Raw genomic sequence first — 20211 nt, 5'->3', positions numbered from 1 at the left:
ATCTTCCTTCTGTGGCAGAAATATAGCCACACCAGCTTTCTTGTGCTTAGTATTTACACATCATATATTTTCTTTCCTTTTATTTTAACCCCCTTGTGTCTTTGTATTTCATGTGTATAACTTTTAAACATCATAGACTTAGGTCCTGCTTTCTATTTGGTCTGAGAATCTTTGCCTTTTAAACAGCATGTTTAGTCCATTTACAGTTAATGTAATTCTCATTTTTTGTTTATCTACTCTGTTTTTTCTTCTTCTTTTTCACCTTTCCTTAGGGGTTATTCAAGCATTTTTCATTTCTATATTCCATTGATTGGTTTTTAAATTATGACTCTTTATGTTTATGACTGCTCTCATAATTAAAGCACATATCCTTATCACCTTCTGTCTGGAATCAATATTACATCACTCCTTTACCACAAAGAAACAAAGTGTATTTCTCTTTACACCCCCTCCTGCCTTTGTACTCTTGTTGTTGTATATTTCACTCCTACATATATTTTAAATGCCACAATACACTTGTCATCATTTTTGCTTTAAACAGTCAGTTGGTTTTTAGGAACATAGAAAATAGAGGAAAAACAGTATGTACTACTTACCATTTTCAGGGTTTCTTCTTCCTTATAGATTCACGTTTTCACCTGGTATCATTTCCCTTCCACTTGAAACTTTCTCAGCAATTGTTGTGCAGGTGTACTGACAACAAATTTTCTCAGGTTTTACCTTCTTTGTTTCACCTTTTTTAAAAACAATTTTTCATTATAAAAGCTTTCAAATATACAAGAAAGTTGAAAAATGCATACTATTATTCACTACCTAAATTCTATCACTGACATTTAATTATAATTGTTTTATTACAAATCTACCATCTATCCATCTTTCTATCCATCATTTACCTTATTTTTTATGCAAATAAATTACAGAAATCAGTAAACTTCACCCTAAATACTTTAGCATGTGAACTTTAATTAAAGTTAACATTAATTGACTTTTTTCTGTCTAGGTAAACCTATGTATAATGAAACTCACAAATCTTAAGTGTACCATTTGGTGAATCTGACATGCATGTATACATTCAACCCAAATCTCTCTGAAGATAAGTAACATAAATGTCACCGAAGAAAATCCCCTTATGCCCTTCCACTTAAATCCCTGTCCCCTTCCAAATAAAGTTGCTGATTTTCTCCACCGTAGACTCAGTTCAGAACTTCAGTACTTCATATAAGTGGAATTTGATAGCTAGCTAGCTAGATGAATGGATAGATAGATATAGAAAATGAAGATTCACAGAATGCCTTCTTTTTTATTCTTATTCTAGACAAATTTAGAGACTCATCCATATTGTTCCATGTATCAATGATTCATTTATTTTATTTTTGAGTAGTGATTATCAATATAAATATATATGGGGCTTCCCTGGTGGCTCATTTGGTAAAGAATTTTTCTGCAATGCAGGAGACCCAGGTTCGATCCCTGGGTGGGGAAAATCCCCTGGAAAAGGAAATGGCAATACACACCAGTATTCTTCCCTGGGAAAATCCCATGGGGCAGAAGAGTCTGGTGAGCTACAGTCCATGGTGTCATAAGAGTTGGACACAACTTAGCAACTAAGCCATCAAGCATCTTTATGTGATTTGTTTGTGTTCTCTGGTTTTTGTTCCTTTTCTCCTCTTTTCCTGCTTTCTTTTGAAATAATTTAATAATTTTTAGAATTCTTCTTTGGCTTTTTAACTATGTCTCTTTCAATTATATTTTTAGTGGCTGTTGTAGGGATTATGATATACATCCTTAAATTTTTCAGTCTACTTAAAGTTAGAATTGTATGATTTTATATAAAAATGTAGGAACCTTGCAATAATACAAGCCATGCTCTACCTCTCACTCCCTTTCCTATCTGAAAAAAAACACCAATACAGGAAAACCTCAATCAAATCTATCTATGGAACCCTGGGCTATCATCAAGACATGGTTTTTTCCATCTAAGTTGGAAATCGATGGAATTAATAGGCTGTGGCTACTTTCTGTTACTCTTAAGCAAAACTCATCAAAGATCTGTGTACTAACTCCCAGGAAACACAAGGCAAATGGAACACAGAGAAGGAGCATGTAGTGTTAGTGAAGTTCATGCAAGCCCTCCTTAGTCTGGTGTCAAAGGACATGACCCAAAATTTCTGCACCACGAAAGCAGGAAGGAAAGTGCCAACCCTGCACAGCTTTGAAGAGGTTGCCTGGAAGTGCTGGCAGGGACTCGGGAGCAGAGAACAGGACCAGTGAGCAGCAGAGACCCACTTTCTTGCCCTTCCTGAGGGCCAATTGCAATGACAGTAAATCCTTACACAGCACTTACTGTGTGCCAGGCACTGTCGTAAGTATTCAATACTTTAGCTCATTGATCCCATTAGCAACCCTATGAGGTTGGTATAAATGTAAGTATCTCTATTTTACAGACCAAATAAATGGAAACACAGAGATTAAGTGACCTGCCTAATGCCACACACTAGGAAGTGTCTGAGCCAAGATTTTTTGTCTTTTTTTTTTTTAATTGGAGGCTAATTACTTTACAATATTGTATTGGTTTTGCCATACATCAACATGAATCCACCACGGGTGTACACATGTTCCCAATCCTGAACTCTCCTCTAAAAGAGACACAGATGTATAGAACAGTCTTTTGGACTCTGTGGGAGAGGGAGGGGTAGGGATGATTTGGGAGAATGGCATTGAAACATGTATAACATCATATAAGAAATGAATCACCAGTCTAGGTTTGATGAGCCAAGATTTGAGCCAAGAGTCTCTGTTCTAAGTCCTGGACCAACCAAGTAACTGACTACTTGGCAGCATGAATGAGAGCCAGTTATGACTTGACTCAGTTGTCAGTGTCTGTCCCTCTGCCTCCTAAATGGTCAGAAGGTATGACGTAGCCAGGGAAAGGGAGGTCTGAAGACCCCCACTGAGAGGTGCATGACTGGCAGGCACCAGGGTAAAGCTTTCACCTTTTAACTAGTGGGAACAGGGAGCTAAAGAGATGAAAGGAATAGAGGGATTCCAGCTATGATCCAGAAAAATCTGAAAACATCTGGTGTTGAGTGGGGGAGGGAAAAAAGGTTCTTATAAAGCCTACTGAAATCACCCCAATGGGCAGGCTACAGCTATGTTCCCCATGACTGCCTTGTATGGATATATGTTCAATTTAACTGAATTTCACTATTTACATTTATGTGCATCCATTAGGTATTGAAAATCATATTATGTGTTATGAATAAGGCCTGGGACATAGTCCCTATGGAGTTCAGAATCCAGGGATAAGCAGACCTCTCAAACAGAAATGCTTGTAGTAGCCAAATTGGAAATAAACTAAATGTCCATGAATGAGGATTAGTAAGTATGGTACATCCATGGAGTAAAATGCAGCTGTAGAAAAGAATAAGGATGCTTTCTATGCACTGGTACGATAGGACTCCATGACATATTAAATAAAAAGAGCAAGGTATTAAATATCACATGTTACCTTCCACATAAAAATGGAGAGAGGACATCCCTGGTGGCACAGTGGCTGAGAATCCACCTGCCAGTGCAGGAGACATGGGTTCGATCCCTGGTCCAGGAAGATTCCACATGTTGCGAGACAATGAGGCCCATGAGCTACCAACTACTGAAGCCCAATCTCCGTAGAGCCTGCGTTCTGCCACAAGAGAAGCCACTGCAATGAGAAGCCCATGTACAGCAACAAAGATCCAGTGTAGCCAAAAATATATAAATTAAAAAAAAATAGAAATAAAAATGGTGGAAAATTAGAATATATATATATATATATACATATATCAATGTTTGTACATATAAGTACAAGGACACTCTGGAAGGCACCCAGGAATCTAATCACAATTGCTCTTGTGGTTGGAGGATGGGGGACTGGGCAGGAGCCAAAAGTGGAAAAGGAAGTTTCACTTGTTTATTTTGCTTTATTTTGGACTTGAATGTCAGAACCACCAAAAAATTAAGTTAAAAATAGATATCATGGGACTTCCCTGGTGGAACAGTGGATGGGACTCTGCCTGTCAATGCAAGGGACACAGGTTTGATTCCTAGTCCAGGAAGATCCCACATGCCACAGAGCACCTAAGCCTGTGCTCCACAACTGCTGAGCCTGTGCTTTAGAGCCCAGAAGCCACAACTACTGAGCCTGAGTGCTACAACTACCGAAACCCACGCACTAGAGGCTGTGCTCCACAAGAAGAGAAGCCACTGCAACGAGAAGCCGGCACACCGCAACTAGAGAGCAACTAGAGAGAAACTAGAGAGTAGCCCCACTCTCCGCAACTAGAGAAAGCCTATGTGCACCAACGAACACCCATCACAATCAAAAATTAATTAATTAATTTTTTTAAATAGATGTCATTATAGCCATGAAAACAGTCCTAGCACCACCTCCCCATACGAAGAACACTCTTTGTTTCTTCCTTTTCCATCAGCTCCAGTGCTGGGTCCCTGGAAGATTAACAGTGGTGGGGAGACTCAGTAAATAACAGGGAGCCTGCTCTTCTTCTTGCAGGGAGGGGTCAGAGTCCCAACAATCTACACCCCTAGTGACTGTCAGTTTGAAATGTCGCACCAGCTCTCTTCATTAACCTCCTGCCCCCGTCAACAGCTTAAAGGGATGATTTCAAAGCAAACCCTCAGAGCCTTCCTGGACTCTCAAAGGCAACAGAGGACTCTGAAGGCTGTACTCAGCTAAATGTTTTTGCTTCTTGCCTCTTTCCTCTTTAATTACAGCATAATTTGCATTTATATGATTTCATCCTGCCATTTTGTGGGCAGCGTTGATGATGATCGACACTCCATAACTTCCCATCATAGTTGGAGAATCAGGAGGGCGGCCACCATCTCCAATAAAATCCTTTCCAATTAAACAGTTCATTGGACACGTCATGGTTTGGGGTTCTTGCTATCCTCTGATGTGCACGTCTCATAGATATTCTTTTACATCATCGTAATAAGGTCTTAGTGGCAGAAGATGCTTGGAAAATTATGTTCCCCCACTGAGTGACTGTAATGACATTGACTTGAAAATAGGCCTCCTAAGACTTGCACACAAAGCAGAGCTATTTCATTAATTGGATCGTTTGGGGCTTTACTTTCTCAGGTCTCATGTCCAAATGGTATCAGATGCTCCATAGGATGAAACATACCAGTGATACTGACAAAATGATGTCAGACCACTAACTAAGTGAGAGTCACTCAGTTGTGTCTGACTCTTTGTGACCTTGTGGACTATACAGTCCATGGAATTCTCCAGGCCAGAATACTGGAGCAGGTAGCCTTTTCCTTCTCCAGCAGATCTTCCCTACCCAGAAATTGAACCAGGGTCTCCTGCATTACATGCAGATTCTTTAACAGCTGAGCTACCAGGCAAGTCCTAACAGGGTGCATCTACTGAGGAGCAATGTATCTGAAAATTTCTCCAATCAACAGTCCAGCTGGAGATCTGCTCTGGATGGTAGCTTACCTGGCTTATATGGTTCATACTACCCAGCATGGCTCACCTGGTCAGCTCACCTGGTTGAAAATATATGTTCAACAATTGTTTCTTTGCATCCAAATACCCATGCCAGTTATCTTTGGATGGCCTTATTCCTGGTATATTTTTATTTTCTTCTTAATTCTCTTTTATGCTTTTGAAGTTGTTATGTTTTTTTTTAAACCATTCAGCACATATGATTGGTATAAAATAATATGTTAAAGCAATACTTATAGCTGTAAATGGGAAAATGTACAAGTTGAAAATGTTGTTTATTTACAACAGATTCTACAGCCATAGGGCTTCCCAGGTGGCCCAGCAGTAAAGAATCTGCCTACAATGCAGGAGACACAGGTTTGATCCCTGAGTGGGGAAGATACCCTGGAGGGGGAATGGCAACCCACTCCAGTATTCTTGCTTGGAGAATCCCATGGAAGATGAGTCTGATGGACTATAGTCCACATGGTCACAAAGAGTCAAACACAACTGAAGTGACTGACCACACGCGCCACAGCCGCAACCATGACAAAAAGAGAGGGAAATAAATCCTGAGAGTCCACCTCAATATTGTCTGACTGTATCCTCTACCTTTAGGACCACCTAACAAGCCTATCTACACCAGTCCCCAACTCTACTCCAACAAACAAAGCTAAACTTCACCCACACCAGTGGCAGCCAGCAACCACCCAGGACCACCTCACTTTGTTCCGGAAACACTTGCATTTCTTCCACCCCAAGCCTGACACGTCAATGTCCACTCAAGCCATCTTTTATACTCCCCTGTGCCATGGTCTTGGTGTTGACACTGGCTTTGACTCAAAACACTGGTCTTTGGTTCTTTCTACCCCAGACCACTATAAGAAGCCCCCTCCCAGTACTGTCCCTTCCACTGGCACTCTGCCTTTTGTTTGGGGGCATGGGGTGGGGACATTTTAATCCAAAGGTAATCTTGTGTCAAATGACTTGAACCATCCTGTCTGGGGACTCTAATTAGTAAGGGGCTTAGTCAGAAAAAAAGGCATAAAGGCAATTTTTCTTAACTTTCTCCTTCAAACACTCATTATGGTACTTCTTTAAACTTGAGCCCTCAGTTAGGATTACCATAAGAATGTTGCCTCGTGAGGGACCCTAGGGAAAGAAAGAAAAGTTTGGGAGGCTTAGACAAGTCCATCAACCCTGGGGCTGTCCCTCTCCCTGGACCAAATGGTACTTCAATTATTTTCAATTAGGACAAAATGCAAGTTTTCAAAGCCGTAGGTGACAGAGACTGACCAAGGTCTCACATGCCTTTTAGATCTGTCAAACACAAAATCCAAGCAACACCTAACTATAATCTGCATTCTACCCAACCATTTCCCTAACTAGCAGAATGTCTCCTTATCTGAAGTCCTTGGTCCCAGTTCTGAACTTTCTCCTCACTGACCAAAGCCAAAGGGGTTCCCTGAAACTTACATCTGAATCCCCACAGGCCCCAGCAAACTGTCTCAGAAAAAGGCAGACTTGAATGTTATGACCTTTTATATTAATTTTTCTGGGAAAAAATTGTGAGTTCAAGGCAAACTCCAACTGCAATTTCCCTTTGCTTTACTTTTTTCTCCCAGAGAGTTGGTGTGCCTACACACCATCCAGGCTCTTCTGTCCATGTAATTCTCCAGGCAAGAATACTGGAGTGGGTAACCATTCCCGGGTGGCTCAGATGTTAAAAAATCTGCCTACAATGCAGGAGGCTCCGGTTCGATCCCTGGGTCAGGAAGATCCTCTGGAGAAGGGAATGGCTACCCACTCCAGTATTCTGGCATGGAGAATCCCTCGGACAGAGGAGCCTAGTGGGCTACAGTCTATGGGGTCGCAAAGAGTCGGACACAACTGAGCGACTAACACTTTGGTTTAGGTAGGAGTCAAAGGATCACATTTCTATTTAACATTTTTGTTTGCTTCTGCTACTGCTGCTGCTAAGTCGCTTCAGTTGGACACGCTTCAGTCGTGTCCAACTCTGTGCAACCCCATAGACAGCAGCCCACCAGGCTCCCCCGTCCCTGGGATTCTCCAGGCAAGAACACTGGAGTGGGTTGCCATTTCCTTCTCCAATGCATGAAAGTGAAAAGTGAAAGGGAAGTGGCTCAGTCCTGTCCGACTCCTAGCGACTCCATGGACTGCAGACTACCAGGCTCTTCCGTCCATGGGATTTACCAGGCAAGAGTACTGGAGTGGGCTCCCATTGCCTTCTCCAATGAGTGGTAAAAGCCAAATATAAATTCTTTTTTATTAAAAGTATACATATGACAAAACATTAAATAAATAGGATTGCTAAACAAAGGAGCTTTAAACAGGAAGATGAGAATAATGTCCTCCCTCCCTAGTGTGGATATGCAAGAAACTTTCCAAGCCTGAGTGCAATAGTTTTTGGATCCCTTTACTTAAGGACAAGAGTCTAAAATTATTATTACTATTTGTTTTTTTAAGAAGAGAAGATTATATATCGCCCCACTAGGAGTTTTAGGACCCACTTAGGGACTCTGTAATACTAACGACATCCTTTGGTTACTGCAGGCACCAACTACCATTTACACCTCAACAGACATCATGATTTAAGCAAAAATCTCATATTTCCAAAGACTCTGGTAGCAAATGACATGCATAGCATGTGCTAAAAAAAAAAAAAAAAAAACTGCTTACAAATGATCAAGAAGGTCACTTGTATAAAATTATCACTGTTTGCAGATGACATGATACTATATATGGAAAACCCTATAGACTCCACCAAAAAACTGTCAGAACTAATAAATGAAATCAGTAAAGTTGCAGGATACAAAATTAATACACAAAAATATGTAATATTTCTATACACTAATAATAATCTTTCAGAAAGAGAAATTAAGAAAGCAATCTCATTTATAATTTTATCAAAAAGAATAAAATACCTAGGAATAAATTTGATCAGTAGGTGAAAGACCTGTGCTGTGAAAACTGTAAGAAAATGATAAAAGAAATTGAAAATAACACAAATAAGTGAAAAGATATACCATGCTCATGGATTGGAAGAATTTATACTGATGAAATATCCATGCTACACAAAGCAATTTACAGATTCAATGCAACCCCTGTCAAAATACCAAAGGCATATTCCACAGAAGTAGCAAAAATAATCCTAATATTTGTATGGAATCACAAAAAAACCCGAATATCCAAAACAACTTTGAGAAAGAAGAGAAAAGCTGGAAGTATCATACTCCCTGATTTCCAACTATGCCACAAAGCTCTAAAAAGGAGAATATGAATATGTGAAATTTAAAAGTCACTGAATGAGCTCAAAAACTGATGGAGATGATGGAGTAAAGAGAAGGCAAAATTATATCATAGAAATTAACTAGTCTAAACAACAAAGAATATAAAAGATTTGAAAAATGAATATAGCCTCAAAAATCTATGGGGAAAATATCAGAAGGTCTAACTTTTGTGACACTGGAGTGCCAGAATTAGAGAATAAAAAGTCTAGTACAGAAAAAAAAAATTCAAAGTGACCACAAACAGTAAATTTTGTGAAGGATATGGGAAATGCGTCTTTTTTATGAATGGGCACAGGATGGAAAGGTATTTATGTTCTATGTGAATACTCACCAAAGAATATCTACCACAGAGGAGACTCTTCATAACATGGACAAGATGGAATGCTTTATGGATGTCAATCACCTCAATGTTCACCCTAGAGATGATGTACAAAGTGGGATATTGGCAGGAATGGCAGCTCTACACAAGTTCAACAACATGAACGTCCCCTCGCTAAGGCTGACTTAGTTACTGCTACTATCTGATGCTGCTGCTAAGTCACTTCAGTCGTGTCCTACTCTGTGTGACCCCATAGACGGCAGCCCACCAGGCTCCTCCATCCCTGGGATTCTCTAGGCCTACCAAAGGTCTAACTTAGTAGTAGCACAGCCAGCCCCAAGCCCCTGCTGCTGCTGCTGCTAAGTCCCTAGTGTGGCACAATTCCCTAAGGGGACTAGACAGCCACCTAGTGGCAAGTTGATTACATTGCATCTCTTTCATCAAGGGGTGGGTGGCAACATGTTTCACTAGACTAGGTACATATTTTGGATATGAAATATGTCTTCTCTAACTGTAATGCTTCTGCCAGTTTAGCAGCTTCTTTAAAAATGACACTAGCTATACCAGAACTGGTCCCACACCAAAGCAAAGCGGATTCATTGCCTCCTGTGTCAGGCATTGACCTAGGGGCAAGGGAAAGGGCATGCTGTTTTTCAGACGGAGTGGCTCACTTTGGCCAAGGGCAATGCTTTAGAAAAAGGGGACAGCTATGAGCTATTAGCAGCGAACACTCAGTAGCTAGGAGATGGTACCAATGTAAAAACAGAGATTTAGGCTGGACACCAACAGCATTCACTACAGTGACCTTCGATGACCTTCCCAACAAACTGGTCTGTTTTCATCGTGTCTGTGACGAAAACTATCAGATAAGGGATTTCCCCAGTGGTCCGGTGATTAAGACTTGGCCTTCCAATGCAGGGGGTGCAGGTTCAATCCCTGGTCAGGGAACCAAGATTCCACATGCCTTATGGCCAAAAAAACAAAACATAAAATGGAAGCAATATTGTAACAAATTCAATAAAGAGTGAAAGAAGAAAAAAAAAACAAAAAACTATTAGATGATTCCAGCTGCACTGGACTGGGGTGGAGATACATAGCCCAAACTCTCCGCAAACTAGTCCAAATCAAATTCCTCCCTAGTTCATTCTCTTCACTCTCTGTCTCTCCCCACTCTATCCCTTCCTCTCCCTGCCTGTCTTCATCTCCCTCTCCTCCTCCTTCTCCTCACTCTTATCCACAGAGGTGAAGCTGGCTAGCAAGCTGAAGCAATCATCCAGATAATTGCATTTCCTAATCTGTTCATTTTACAGCAATGTCAACTGCCTGCATGGGTAGATCAAACGAAGCTATGAGGGCATGCCCTCCTCTGTCACTTTGGCTCTGAAGATGCTTCACCGATGACCAGTTTTCTTGCATCCAGGCTTGAAGGGCTCAGAGAAGGTGGCCTGACACATGAACAGACCATCAGGCTGCCAAGTGTGACATTCTGGCCTGATGCTCTCGATCCCACACATCTAACTGGGGTTCATTGCAATCACAGCTTTCTAGGAGGACGCTAGCTGATGCAGTCTGATGGGAGTCAGAAGGTGCTGTCAGCTCCTGTCTCTGGGGCTTCAGGACCACATCAACATGTTGATCTCAGACCAAGGCCACGGCCTTGCACAGAGACGTCAGCGTGAAAGCAGGGACAGTGTCACGATTTAACAATATCTGCATCAACAAGGTGTAAAAAAGTGCTCGTGCCCTGCTTCACAGGGATGGACCTGTCCCCTGGGAGCTGGCAGAGCCAGCCACTCAGCCCAGCACCCCTGGGTCAGACACCCACCAAGCAGGTACCCCAATAGACCATTACAAGTAACCATGGCAGCCTCCCTCTGGAAAGTGTAGGTTGTGAAGCCTTCCCCCACGCTGTATAGTCAGTACTGTCCTCCCCTTCCACAGGGCATGACCCTGAGGCTTGGAGAGATGCAGTCACTTGCCCAAGGCTACCTGCTACCCTCCTAGTACTTCAGACACATGTTTAAACCTATTTTCCTCTCTTAACCATTCTACTCCAGAGAAACAAAAATCGAGGAGAAAAGAGAAAGTTTTGGATGGGGAACCTGGGCTCACCTGATTGATCTGGGCCCAGGTAAGAAGGAGGCGTTGAGACAGAGTTTTCATGGCCCCCCAGCACTGCCTTTTCTGTGCCATTCTTCATGAAGTGGGGGAGGAGATGGGGTCTGTTTGTATAACTTTGGGGTCCAGAGAAGAAAGCCTGGAAGGAGGCCCCCTACAATAGAGAGCAAAGGCACAAAAGTGCGGGATGAACCCTTCAGGGTCTTCACAGGGTGGAAGATGAGAGCTGAGTGGGCAGGAGGAATGGGGGGTGGGCAGCACCAGATAGGAAGGGACTCAGAGGGATAAGCAGAGCCTTTGATGGGATCCATCTGGCAGGGGCTTCAGAAGTGGAGCTATGACCACTGCTCCTTCCCCAGCACTTAGCGCAGCACCAAGTACACAGAAGACTACAAATGAGGAAGTGATGGGAAAGTTCTGGGACACAGGTCAAAGGGTGACTGCTGAAAGCCGTCCTGCTGAAAGCCAACCTCATTTATCACATCACTTATGAGAGAAAATTCTTCCCCAGACAAGGCAGAACTGGGGCTGTGGCTCCCCTAAACCAGCAGGGCCGCTGCACAAGCCAGGGCCCAGGCCAGCCACTGGCTCAGGAGTCCTGGGGACTGCCTCTGCCAGCCTTAATGAGATGTGACGGCTGAAGGGAAGCAGCTAATTGCATGATGTTTTATTAATCTTTTCTCCATGAAATATTAATTGGGACCTTTCACAAATACAAAGATCTGTCTGCTTTGTAATGGCTCAGGTTTCCAATCTCACCAGGTGAATGTGAGGGATGACGACGACAAGCATGAGGCCAGACCCTGTGGCAGGAGCAGAGCTGATAGCCTCAGACACCTGGGGCTGCCAAGCATGTCTTCACCGTAGAGCTGCTCTGCCCAGCAACCAGGGCTCTGTCCACAGGGACTAGGGGGAGCGTTGTTACTCAGTGCTACCCAATGGCATAGACTAAGAAGAGATTTATAGGGCTTTCCTGGTGGCTCAGTGGTAAAGAAACTGCCTGTCAATGCAGGAGAGCTGGTTTGATCCTTGGGTCAGAAAGATCTCCTAGAGGAGGAAGTGGCAACCCAGTCCAGTATTCTTGCATGAGAAATCCCATGGACAGAGGAGCCTGGCAGGCTACAGTCCATGGGGTTGCAAAGATCTGGACATGACTTAGCAACCGAAAAACAACAACAAAGGAGAGATTTACATCCAGACATCCAGCCCACTGTGGGCCAAAAAGAGATAGGACATCTGCAAGATGGAAGCCATCAGCCCCAACATGGTGATGATGTTGTTTGAGACTCACCTCTGCCTTCCCCTCTTTTCCCTGAGATTGCTTCCCCTGGGAGGAAAATCTTCCACAGAGAAGCACACATCTCAAGTCAGGTGTGTTGACTGAGTTCCTAAGGTAGTGGTTCCTGGAAGCTGCTGCTGCTGCTGCTAAGTCGCTTCATTCGTGTCCGACTCTGTGCGACCCCAGAGACGGCAGCCCACCAGGCTCCCCTGTCCCTGGGATTCTCCAGGCAAGAACACTGGAGTGGGTTGCCATTTCCTTCTCCAATGCATGAAAGTGAAAAGTGAAAGTGAAGTTGCTCAGTCATGTCCAACTCTTAGCGACCCCATGGACTGCAGCCTACCAGGCTCCTCGATCCATGGGATTTTCCAGGCAAGAGGACTGGAGTGGGGTGCCATTGGTTCCTGGAAGCAGGAGGGGAGAAACTGGCTTCTGGGCATGGAGTGTGACAGGTGGAGAGAGTCTATGAGGAGCCTTGGCCCACTTCCCACCCAAGCCTGAAAGCCTGCTGTGGGATGCTCAGTGGCCCGACACTGGTCCCAAGTATCGTATCCATGAGAGGGAGAACCCGGGATGGCCACTCCCCTTGACTAGCCCCAGAGCCAGGACCCAGCACCAGACACAGAGGCTGGTTCCACAGGAATAGTTGGTTCCAAGGCCACACGAGAGAATGTCCAGCCTGACAAAAGGGTAGCCCTCCAGGAGCCAAAGGGAGGGGAGCCTGCCCCTCTGGTCTGTTCTTAAGAGATAGAGGAGCCATGGTGAGCACTGCCCCAAAACCCCACACAGCACCATCAGGAGAAGCCAGCAAAGGGCCCCAGTGATGGCTGGAGCTGCCTGAAGCAGAGTGGTATCTGCAACACTTCCCATGGCTGTCATGGAGGAGCCAAAAGAGAGAGACTTCCCCTCCCCACCTCTGCTCCCTGTCTGACTCCAAGACCCCTGATGAGATGCTCTTGCAGGGAGCAGGGCTAACTTCAGGACCAGACCTCACACCTCCTCCCCAATCTACGAAGGTAGGACCATAATTCTAGCCTTCACTGGAGAAAGGAGAATTTGTCCCAAAAGTTTGAGACTAACAAATTCTTGCAACCATTATTTAAAATTTTTTAAAATAAGGAACAGGATGAATAAGCTTTGACTTCCAGAAAAAGTAGAACCTGCAAATATTGCAAAGTGTTCCAACAGGACCAAGACTGTTTACAGAACCACAAAGGGGCAAGGGACATTGCATAAAGTGGATTTGCCTGTTACTCCAAGTGTGGCCCACAGACTGGCAGCATTGGCTTATTAGACAAGCAGAATTTCTGCCTTTAGCCTGAAGCAGAATCTGCATTTCACATGATTTCAGGTGGTTCATAAGAACATTAAGATTTGAGAATCAGAGGTATAGTTGGACGAAATACAACATTTGATGTTTATACTCCAATGAATTGAGATTTTTCGATCAGTTGGTTACATTAGATGGGATCTGTTTCTATTGCTTGCGACCAAAACCTTAAATGAACTGAGAAATCCTATGTACAGAGGTCCTCCCAGGATCAAAGTGATAAGGGGGAAGAATTGGTCTTAGGGAATATTGAACTTGTCTTTGTGGCTTCCTGGTGCCCAGTGCTTCCATCCAGTCTCTCCCTAGCACAGAGCGCATTCTGCACCACACCCACCCAGAGTCAGCATGTGGTCACAAGGACCGGTTCTGCACACTCTGGGTACCAAGGTCTAAATCAACATGGCAGCCCTGCTCTTCAGCTTCCTGAAAGCCTGCTCTCCCTAACACTGACCTTTGTTTTAAAAAAAAATAAAATTAGTATCAGAATTAAAGCACAGGGACTTCTCTGGCGGTCCACTGGCTAAGACTCTGAGTTCCCTGTACAGGGAGGCTGGGTTGAATCTCTGGTCAGGGAACTAGATCCCACATGTCATAACTAAGAGTTAGCATGCTGAGGCTAAAGATCCTGATTACTGCAACCAAGACCTGGTGCTGCTGCTGCTAAATCGCTTCAGTCGTGTCCGACTCTGTGTGACCCCATAGACCACAGCCCTCCAGGCTCCCCCGTCCCTGGGATTTTCCAGGCAAGAGTGCTGGAGTGGGTTGCCATTTCCTTCTCCAACGCATGAAAGTGAAAAGTGAAAGTGAAGTCGCTCAGTCGTGTCTGACTCTTAGCAACCCCATGGACTGCAGCCCACCAGGCTCCTCCATCCATGGGAGTTTCCAGGCAAGAGTACTAGAGTGGGGTGCCATCGCCTTCTCCGAAGACCTGGTACAGTCAAACAAATAAACTAATTCATTAATTTTTTTAAGTACATCACTCAATTAAGTTTTTTAAAAAAGAATTAGAGCACAAAAGTGGATTTCTCAGCTCAGATTTTTCTCCCCTCCAGAATTACAGCACTCTATGGAGCACTGCCAAGGGTGTCTCACATATGCATGTGAACGGTCTCTTCCATTACCCTTTAGAGTTCCCCATGTTGCTCCTCTCTCCTCTGGGTCCCTGCCGTGCTCCTTACAGATTTGGGGCACAGCAGTCGTGTATGATCAGCAGTGCTATACTAGAGATTTTGACTGAAGGTACCTTCGCCCTGTAACCTGGGCACAAGCCTGCATGGGAAGAGAACAGAGGACAATCCCAATTGTAGATCCATAGGTTTTTCCAGTCACTCTCATTTGAAACTTCTCACAAGATGTATTGTTTTCCATATGTGTGTATGTGTGTGTGTGTGTGTACTAAGTTGTTTCAGACTCTGAGACCCCATGAACTATAGCCCACCAGGCTCCTCCATCCATAGGATTTTCCAGGCAAGAATACTGGAGTGGGTTGCCATTTCTACTTCAGTGGATGGTCCCAACCCATGGGTCGATGACTGCGCCTCTTGTGTCTCTTGCATTGGCAGGCAAATACTTGACAACTAGCACCACCCGATATATAGTTAATGTTCGTCTTTCCACTGGATGGTAGTCTCTGTGCGAGTAATCTAGAAAAGATAGCAGCAGTGAGTGGTGGCTTGAAGTGAGATCTTAGTTTCCTGCCCAGGAATTGAATCTGGGTAGCCTGGATGAAAACCAGGAATCCTAGCCATGAGACCAGCAAGGGCTAGAGGCTAGAAGAAAATTTTCCCTGGCTCTGGCCCCAAAGAAAAATGCATTTCTCAAAGAGGTAAAAACTGTAAATGTAGGTTAAAAAGTTTATTATTAGAGACACAGAACAACAACAAGTGGGAGAGCACACAGAGAAACTGTTTCATTAAGACAAATCAAGGCAGAGATGCATACCAGGACAGAAAGGGTGTGGGTGTCCTCCCTAACAAGGAAGAGCATGGTAAAGAGGCAGTTAAACCTTTCATATAGGGCAGTTCTTCTGGGTCTTTGCTTACCTTTGACCAATTGTCTGATTTCTTTACCATACCTAACCTGCCTTAGGACCCTCCCCAACATGCGTGCATAACTTTGTCCAAGATGGATTCCAGCCCAGATTCCTATGGGGCAGCCTTGGGGTGATGCCCTTCTTTTTGACCCCCAAGGAGCCTTTCTGCACATGTGCAATGTCTCCCTTGCCCCAAGGATTGGAAATATATGACCTCTTGATCTTTTACTAAAGCAGGGGTTAGCCCCTCTCTGCTCCTGCCATGACTGTTATCTTGAAGAGCTGTCAGGAGACAAAGCTTGGCTATTGACCTTGTTTTTGTTGTTACTTCTATTTTGAAGTGCAAACCAGAGGCTAGTTGTAAATATCTAGACTGGAGCCCATGTATCTCCTGCCTCAGGGGTAGAGCTAGCTCTCCTTGGCCCACCATTGTTGGTCAGCACCAACCACATTGTAGGGGTTCAACCAGTGCTCCCTGAGTGAATAAATAAATACCTGAATTTGTTCAATAAGTAATAACTTCCCACTTTAGGAAAATCTCAACCACTCTGAGCCTCAGTATATTTACCTGTATAATGGAGACTGCTTGTCAAGAGGTTAACCTCTGTCCATGAAAAGTGCCTAGCATAGCACTTTGTACCAAGCAGACTTTCAAAAATACTTGTTTCCTTCGTATGTAATGTGGGTAAAGTGCCATACAAGCCCATTAATGCTGGGTGAGACCTAAATAAGGCTTTCTCAGTTGGCACAGCAAAACGGCTTCTCCTCTCTGATTCCCTCGCAGGCCATCACCCTATTCCAAGACGACTTTAGCTCTGCCTCTTCTGTGTTATCCTAGCATTTATGTGACCTTGCCTCTGCTAGAACATTTACCATACTCACTGTACTCAGCTCTATATAACTGTGACCTTCTTGAGGGCAGGGCCTTGTTCTTCACACCTCTCCAGGCTCCACACTTCAGGAATTATCTGAATGAACGAATGGTCTCAGGCCTCTTCTCTGTTCCCCAGCTTTTCATGTTGAGAAATATGCTTACTTATTTTGAGCATGGGTTTTGAAATCTGACCATCCAGAACTTGAACCCAGGGTCAACTAATTACTATTTAGGTGACTTTAGGCAATTTCTTATCTGCTCCACACCTCCACTCCCTTGTATGTAATGTGAGGTTAATAATATCTAACTTTCAGAGAGGTTTGTGGAATTCAGTTAGATAATGTATGACATGTGGTTAAAAAATATTGGTCATTTATTAAGTGCTTCATCAGTTGGAACTTACTTTTAGTTGGCATACTAATGTATACTTAGCTGTGAATGGTAAATGAGTTCTCAATTTGCTCTTATTCCTAGGGTATCTATAAAGCTCACCTTGGGTCTCATAAATTAAATACATTTGCCTTAGTCTTTACAAATAAATCAGAAATACTGAAATTATAGGTACTTAGAGTATTTTGGAACTCAGTGACCTTGGAGAAACATCACCCATGAATGTCATCAACATTTCTTGAGGATGCCAATAGCATTAATATACCCACCAACAAATATTTCCAGAGTCCCTACCACACCAGTGTAGGTGGAGCTGAGAGGAGGGGACAGATGGACACCAAGCTGAGGGTAGCATGATTTGCACCTTCAAGAAGGCTTAAGGGAAAATAAAAGACCAACGCAGATAGTCATTTCACAATTCAGAAATACTCTGCACTCCCTGCTCTGAGCTCCCATAGTGCCAGGACATACATTTCTCACGATGTACTCTGCATATAAGTTAAATAAGCAGGGTGATAATATACAGCCTTGACATACTCCTTTTCCTATTTGGAACCAGTCTGTTGTCCCATGTCCAGTTCTAACTGTTGCTTCCTGACCTGCATACAGATTTCTCAAGAGGTGGGTCAGGTGATCTGGTATTCCCATCTCTTTCAGAATTTTCCACAGTTTATTGTGATCCTTTAGATATTATGGTTGTAAAATTCTGGAGGAGTTATTCAAGCTGAACCTTTAGCAGTGTTTTTTCTGAGACCCTACTTGGCTGGTGACCTAAATACATGTTTGGTGCCTCCCAGCCCAAAGCACAGGGTCCAGGCCTGATGCTTCTACTTTAGTGTCCAGGAGAGGGCATGTTCCCTCTCCATGGAGGTTTATTGAATGAATGCTTAACTGTGTGTTTCCCAGTCTCATTGGGTTGCTAGATAAAATGCAAGATGCCTAATTAAACTTGAATTTCAGATAAATGATGACTTTTTAGTACAAGTATGTCCCATGTAATATTTAAGTGACATCCTGTGTTTTTGTTAGCTAAATCTGGCAACTCTGCCCTATAGGTTAGGAATTCACAGAAAGGAAACTGAGTGTGGCTTGTAGCCAAAGAAGGGACTAACCTGGAAGAGATAGAAGTTGAGCAGACTCAGGAGGGAAGCATAAATATTCGTGGCACCCCCTGGAGTTCTACAACCCCACAACCCTGAGATATGGAAAGCAATTCCCAGGTGGTACTAGTGGTAAAGATTCCTCTTGCCAACTCAAGATTCACAAGAGACACGGGTTCAATCCCTGGGTCGGGAAGATCCCCTGGAGAAAGGAAAGGTAACCCACTCCAGTATTCTTGCCTGGAAAAATCTCATGGACAAAGGAGCATGGTGGGCCACAGTCCATGGTTTTGCAAAGAGTCAGACAAGACTTAGTGCATGCAAATGCACACACAAACACACACACACTTGAGAATATACCCCTGCGCTCCTGACATAAGGCTGATCAGATCAGATCAGATCAGTCGCTCAGTCATGTCCGACTCTTTGTGACCCCATGAATCGCAGCACGCCAGGCCTCCTTGTCCATCACCAACTCCCAGAGTTCAATTAGACTCACATCCATCGAGTCAGTGATGCCATCCAGCCATGTCATCCTCTGTTGTCCCCTTCTCCTCCTGCCCCCAATCCCTCCCAGCATCAGAGTCTTTTCCAATGAGTCAACTCTTCGCATGAGGTGGCCAAAGTACTGGAGTTTCAGCTTTAGCATCATTCCTTCCAAAGAAATCCCAGGGCTGATCTCCTTCAGAATGCACTGGTTGGATCTCCTTGCAGTCCAAGGGACTCTCAAGAGTCTTCTCCAACACCACAGTTCAAAAGCATCAATTCTTCGGTGCTCAGCCTTCTTCACAGTCCAACTCTCACATCCATACATGACCACAGGAAAAACCATAGCCTTGAAAGTAGGGAAAACCACTAGACCATTCAGGTATGACCTAAATCAAATCCCTTATGATTATACAGTGGAAGTGAGAAATAGATTTAAGGGCCTAGATCTGATAGATAGAGTGCCTGATGAACTATGGAATGAGGTTCGTGACATTGTACAGGAGACAGGGATCAAGACCCTTCCCATAGAAAAGAAATGCAAAAAAGCAAAATGGCTGTCTGGGGAGGCCTTACAAATAGCTGTGAAAAGAAAAGAAGTGAAAAGCAAAGGAAAAAAGGAAAGATATAAACATCTGAATTCAGAGTTCCAAAGAATAGCAAGAAGAGATAAGTCTTCTTCAGCGATAAATGCAAAGAAATAGAGGAAAACAACAGAATGGGAAAGACTAGGGAATCTCTTCAGGAAAATCAGAGATACCAAAGGAACATTTCATGCAAAGATGGGCTCGATAAAGGACAGAAATGGTATGGACCTAACAGAAGCAGAAGATGTTAAGAAGAGATGGCAAGAATACACAGAAGAACTGTACAAAAAAGATCTTCACGACCCAGATAATCATGATGGTGGGATCACTGACCTAGAGCCAGACATTCTGGAATGTGAAGTCAAGTGGGCCTTAGAAAGCATCACTACGAACAAAGCTAGTGGAGGTGATGGAGTTCCAGCTGAGCTATTTCAAATCCTGAAAGATGATGCTGTGAAAGTGCTGCACTCAATATGCCAGCAAATTTGGAAAACTTAGCAGTGGCCACAGGACTGGAAAAGGTCAGTTTTCATTCCAATCCCAAAGAAAGGCAATGCCAAAGAATGCTCAAACTACCGCACAATTGCACTCATCTCACACGCTAGTAAAGTAATGCTCAAAATTCTCCAAGCCAGGCTTCAGCAATACGTGAACCATGAACTTCATGATGTTCAAGCTGGTTTTAGAAAAGGCAGAGGAACCAGAGATCAAATTGCCAACATCCGCTGGATCATGGAAAAAGCAAGAGAATTCCAGAAAAACATCTATTTCTGCTTTACTGGCTATGCCAAAGCCTTTGACTGTGTGGATCACAATAAACTGTGGAAAATTCTGAAAGAGATGGGAATACCAGACCACCTGATCTGTCTCTTGAGAAATTTGTATGCAGTTCAG

The sequence above is a fragment of the Bos mutus genome, chromosome 1, assembly GCF_027580195.1.
Source record: "Bos mutus isolate GX-2022 chromosome 1, NWIPB_WYAK_1.1, whole genome shotgun sequence".
Lineage (NCBI taxonomy): Eukaryota > Metazoa > Chordata > Mammalia > Artiodactyla > Bovidae > Bos > Bos mutus.
The sequence above is the reverse complement of the archived record's forward strand: the minus strand, read 5'-3'. Positions refer to the sequence as shown.